At 61.8% G+C, this 5,789-nt stretch overlaps 1 long non-coding RNA gene across 1 annotated transcript; it reads right to left on the reverse strand.

Moving 5' to 3' along the window:
* Nucleotides 1-1,919: 1,919 nt before the first annotated feature.
* Nucleotides 1,920-3,628, reverse strand: LOC136290745 (uncharacterized). Its single transcript, XR_010721359.1, has 3 exons — nucleotides 3,510-3,628; nucleotides 2,804-2,939; nucleotides 1,920-1,988 (listed from the first exon to the last, which is right to left on the reverse strand). It is a non-coding gene; the product is annotated as an uncharacterized lncRNA (long non-coding RNA).
* Between the last annotated feature and the right edge of the window lie 2,161 nt (nucleotides 3,629-5,789).

The following is a 5,789-nucleotide window of genomic DNA, read 5'->3' on the forward strand; positions in this document are numbered from 1 at the left end:
CCCCAGGGACACCTAGGGGACAGCCAGGGAACCTCCAGGGACAGCCACGGGACAGCCAGGGCACCCCCAGAGACACCTTCGGTACAGCCAAGGCACCCCAGGGACACATAGGGGACAGCCAGGGCACCCCCAGGGACACCTAGGGGACAGCCCGGGGACCCCAAGGTGCACCTAGGGGACGGCAAGGGCACCCCAAGGGACAGCCGGGGCACCCCAAGGGACAGCCAGGGAACCCCCAGGGACACCTAGGGGACAGCCAGGGCACCCCTGGGGACACCTAGGGGACAGGGAGGGCACTTTCGGGGACAGCCAGGACACCCCCAGGGACAGCCAGGGGACAGCTGGGGCCCCCCCAGGGACACATACGGGACAGCCAGGGCACCCCAGGGACAGTCAGGGCACCCCCAGGGACACCCAGGGCCCCCCAGGGACACCTAGGGGACAGCCAGGGCACTCCCAGGGACACCTAGGGTCAGCCAGGGCACCCCCAGGGACACCTAAGGGACAGCCAGGGCACCCCCAGGGACGCTTAGGGGACAGCCAGGGCACCCCAGGGACAGCCAGGGAACCCCCAGGGACACCTAGGGGACAGCCAGGGCACCCCCAGGGACACCTAGGGGACAGCCAGGGAACCCCCAGGGACACCTAGGGGACAGCCAGGGCACCCCAGGGACAGTCAGGGCACCCCAAGAGACACCCAGGGCACCCCAGGGACAGCCAGGGAACCCCCAGGGACACCTAGGGGACAGACAGGGCACCCCAGGGACACCTAAGGGACAGCCAGGGCACCCCAGGGAGAGCCAGGGCACCCCCAGGGACGCCTAGGGGACAGTCAGGGCACCCCAGGGACAGCCAGGGAACCCCCAGGGACACCTAGGGGACAGACAGGGCACCCCAGGGACACCTAAGGGACAGCCAGGGCACCCCAGGGAGAGCCAGGGCACCCCCAGGGACGCCTAGGGGACAGCCAGGAAACCCCAGGGACAGCCAGGGCACCCCCAGGGACAGCCACGGGACAGCCAGGGAACCCCCAGAAACACCTAGGGGACAGCCAGGGAACCCCCAGGGACGCCTAGGGGACAGTCAGGGCACCCCAGGGACAGCCAGGGAACCCCCAGGGACACCTAGGGGACAGTCAGGGCACCCCAGGGACAGTCAGGGCACCCCCAGGGACACCTAGAGGACAGCCATGGAACTCCCAGGGACACCTAGGGGACAGCCAGGGAACCCCCAGGCACACCTAAGGGACAGCCAGGGCACCCCAGGGACACATAGGGGACAGCCCGGGGACCCCAAAGTGCACCCAGGGGACGGCAAGGGCACCGCAGAGACAGCCAGGGCACCCAGAGCTCCAAGGGCTATCCAAGGGATGCTCAAAACCCTTACCAACGATTGGCTTTAATAAAGCAACTCACACAAAGTCACCAACATCACGCGGACACAGCACCATTCTTTTGTTGGTCTGTAACGGCTGCAACAAAATACGCCCTCCTGGAAGCAGTTCAGCACTTACTGATCACTTCTTTGTTTTGGCACTTCCCAGCCAGGGCCTGCGGGGCCTCCTGCAGATGCAGGTCTTCGCTGACAAGGCTCCACTTGTGCAGCAGCAGCAGCAGGAGCAGGAGCAGCAGCAGCAGCAGCTCCCTGAAATTTTAGAAAATATTAGAAAAATACAGGCAAAAATCTCACCTCTGTCCTCCCCTAAGAACATCCCCAGGACATCATCCCAGTTTTTCCCAGCTAGGAGCTGCAAGGAATTCAGGCAGGGGAAATGACATCAGGGAACAGCTTTGTAAAGTCAAAGGCAGAAAGAGAAGATCCACCAGCAAAGGGCAGGAAAGGGGAAAGGTTTCTGAAAACATTTCTGCAGTCTAATTAATAATTATTTCCGCTTCCCCAGCGAGAAGAACACAGACTCACAGCCATTCAGGCCTGGCAGTCCCCTGCAGCCAGAGCTCAGCACACATCCACAGAAGCAAGTCCAGCATCTGAAAGAAAAAAAAAAAAAAAAACAAAAACCAAACACAACAATCAAACCAGTAGGAAAAGGTGATTTCTTTGGCTTCAAAGTTATTTCAAGTTCTTAAAGCCCAACACAGCTGCTAGAAGAAACAGAGTCAGGGCTCCTGGCAGACAGAGGGTGTTTTCCCCCCGAGGGGATTGCAGAGGAATTGTCTGGGACTTGGACTGTCCCTCGGGGTGACACCAGTTGCTGTGACTTCTATCATTCCATATGTTTGACTCCCAAAACTTCCCAGCCCAGGGGCTTGAGCTGACAGGGCAGCACAAAGATTGTTCTCTGTGTGGTGCCCAGATTTGGGGTTCACTGTCACCTTTGCTAGTTTAGATGAATTATACCCACGGCCCCGAATTCCCTGCTCAGTTCCCGCTGCAATAACCTCACAGTGCCTCACGGAGCACGGATATTCCCACGCAGAGCTGCTGCTTGAATGCCAGACGTGTCAGGAACCAGCAGAGCTTCCAAGGAAGCTCAGCAGGATGGGGACAGGATAGGTTTCTATTCCATAGATTTGGTTAATTATAACCCTCACCCCCTGGGGGTCACCTGTCAGATTTCCCTGGAATTCAGCCACCCCCCTGAGCTCGGGCTCCAGGTGATGTTTCAGAGCAGGAGAAGGCACTGGCCGGCCTGTGCTGAGGCAGCCCCTGTGCCCTCGGGAGGACACAGCTCCCTGCAGGAGCTCAGCTCCTTTCCGAGCCCCAGCAGTGGCCTCTGCAAGTGCCTTTCCCTCAGGCAAGGGACGCCCATCCCTGCCTTCAGCACACCTCCAGTGGGACCCACCTGCAAAAGCTTTCCATCACTTCTGCACTCCGGCCGGCTCCCTGGAAAAGTCCAGACTTCATCCAAACGAAACTCCATCCCACTCAAACCTTTGATTTTGAGGCATCTCCGAGGGCCGTTGCTCTGGATTTAATTTCTGTGAGGGAGGAGCGCCTTGGCTTTAATGCTGCCGACGGGTGATGTCCTCAGGCTGAAAGGGAGGGGATTTGGGGTGGCCAGGACATCCCTGGCAACTGTGTGGGAGCTCCGGGAGGTGGGAATTGCTGTCTGAGCCCCTCTGCAGACAGCCCGAGCCGCCGTTCCCGGGCAATGCCAGCTGTTCCCCGGGGAGCTCTTGGGCTGTGGGTGCCTCTGTCCGGGCTGCAGCATCTCCCCGTGCCCGGCGGGAGCAGCCCCTGGCCGAGGAGCCGCGGCAGCCCCGGGGCCGTGTCCGTGCCAGCCCCGAGCCCGGCCCCGGGCCCTGCGTTTGGCCGCCGCTGCCACGGGCGGGGCCCCGCAGGCACAGCTCCTCCCTGCACATCATCCCAGGGCTGCTGGCCCCGCTGGGGCTGCCGGCCTCCTTCCTCCCTGCGCCTCCGGGCACCCGGGACACCTGCAGGAAACACCGAGGGACACTGCAGGCGGCACGGGGGGGCACCGAGGCCTCCGGCCAGAAAAGCAGCCCCGGCCTCAGCAGCTGCCATCATTTTGGCCCGGCAACACTCACCTGCAGGAAACGCCCCTGTGCGGGTGGGACCGGCCCTGCCTCTCTGCAGAGCTTTGGTCGTGGAAGAAGGGAAGCCTCAGGACTTGTCCTGCTCCTTTCCGCCCGGAAAGAGACTTTGTGTGAGTACTTTTACGGCAGCTGCTGGGTAAATCCTGGAAAGGACAGGAAATCAGCGTCACTGGAAGAGCTTTGTGCTGTCGTGAGCTGCCAGCCACTTCTGCCCTCGAGCCATTCCAGGGGCTGGTGTGTGAAGCAGCTTTGGCAGAGAAGGCGGCACTGCACTTACCTTAGTGGGGCCAAGCGTTGCCATCCTATGGAGGTCCATCCCCATAATGCAGAGATTGGTTCAGCTGCTTGGAGCAGAGTCCGGGTAATGCCAAGGTGCTGAGTTCGATTCTCAAACGGTCCGTCCGCTTGAGAGTCAGATTTTAGGATCCCTCTCAGCCTCAGTATATCCTGTGACCTGGAAATAAGAGGAAAATTCTCGGCTGAGTTTTAATAAAACAGCTTTTGCCATTGCAGGGTGTGAGCTGCACTCGGCGATTTTCGGCCGCGACGAGCCCCACGAGCCTTCCGCCCTTCCTTGCCGCCATCTTGGTTGCGTCTGAGGCCACTTCCGGTCCCGCCGGCATCTTTTTTGCGGCACCTCTAAGGCCCCCGGCAGGTGTTTACACAGACGCCTGACTAAATCCGCGAATCCGAACGCAAGCGCGGCGCGGCTGAGCACACGGCCCGTGTCCCCACACCTGGAGACGCCGCGGAAAATTGCGCCCGGGCGGCGCCGTAGTCGGGGTTTCGTGCAGGCATCTGGCTAAACGCCTATAGGGTCCTTATTTTTTCGCGCCCTTTTGGCCGCCCTTTTTGGAAGGTCGGGCGCCTCGCGCCTGGGCGCCATTTTGTGAGGGGCGTCGCGTGACTTCCGCTTTTGCTCGCCGCCATCTTGGCTGCGGCTGAGGCCACTTCCGTCCCGGCCGCCATGTTCTTGGCGGCTCGGCATAGGCCCCCGGCAGGTGTTTACACAGACGCCTGAATAAATCCACGAATTTAAAAGCAAGCGCGGCGCGGCTGAGCACACGGCCCGTGTCCCCACACCTGGAGACGCCGCGGAAAATTGCGCCCCGGCGGCGCCGTTGTCGGGGTTTCGTGCAGGCATCTGGCTAAACGCCTATAGGGTCCTTAATTTTTCGCGCCCTTTTGGCCGCCCTTTTTGGAAGGTCGGGCGCCTCGCGCCTGGGCGCCATTGTGTGAGGGGCGTCGCGTGACTTCCGCTTTTCCTTGCCGCCATCTTTGTTGCGGCTGAGGCCACTTCCGTCCCGGCCGCCATGTTCTTTGCGGCTCGGCATAGGCCTCCGCCAGGTGTTTACACAGACGCCTGACTAAATCCGCGAATCCGAACGCAAGCGCGGCGCGGCTGAGCACACGACCGGTGTCCCTACACCTGGAAACGCCGCGGAAAATTGCGCCCGGGCGGCGCCGTAGTCGGGGTTTTTGTGCAGGCGTCTGGCTAAACGCCTATAGGGTCCTTATTTTTCCCGCCCTTTTGGCCGCCCTTTTTGGAAGGTCGGGCGCCTCGCGTCTCGCCGCCATCTTGGTAGTGGAACCCACTAAAATGCCCCCTCGGCTCCTCCCACAAGCGCCTGACTGAATGGACTGCAGCCCGCGGCGCCGCTGCGCCCCCATCCCGTGTCCGCACACCCGCAAACGCCGCGGAAAATCGCGCCCGGACGGCTCCGGGGTCCGGGTGGCGCGCGCAGGCAGCCGGCTGCCACGCGCCCGGGCTCCTTGCCTTTTTCCCTCCCTTTCGGCCCCGAGCTGCGGGCGGGCGGGCGGCAGCGCCGCCCCCGAGCTCACAGTGCGGGGCTGCCACGTGCCTCGGGGACGGGCGGGGGGGACAGCTGCACTACCGCTCTTTGGCCACAGGGTGGCAGCATTGTCTCACAGATCATGAGGGACGGGCACGGGGGACAGCTGCACTACCGCTCTTTGCCCACACGGTGGCAGCATTGCCTCACAGATCAGGCGGGACGGGCGGGACGGGACAGCTGCACTACCGCTCTCTGCCCACAGGGTGGCAGCACTGCCGCGCGGCGGCGCGGAGCGGAGCCATAAACGAACGTGCCCAGGAATGCCCTGGCGAACAGCCTCCGGAATAAATGGCCCAAAAGACCCCCGAGCACACCTGCGAGAGCCCTGCCAGCAACCAGACCGAAACAAAAAAGCCTTTCGTTCAGGCTCTATTTCAATATTTTTTATCTTTGTGATTCTGATATTTACATTCAT

The sequence above is a fragment of the Chamaea fasciata genome, unplaced genomic scaffold, assembly GCF_029207755.1.
Source record: "Chamaea fasciata isolate MVZ Bird 193981 ecotype frontalis unplaced genomic scaffold, bChaFas1.0.hap1 SCAF_6, whole genome shotgun sequence".
Lineage (NCBI taxonomy): Eukaryota > Metazoa > Chordata > Aves > Passeriformes > Sylviidae > Chamaea > Chamaea fasciata.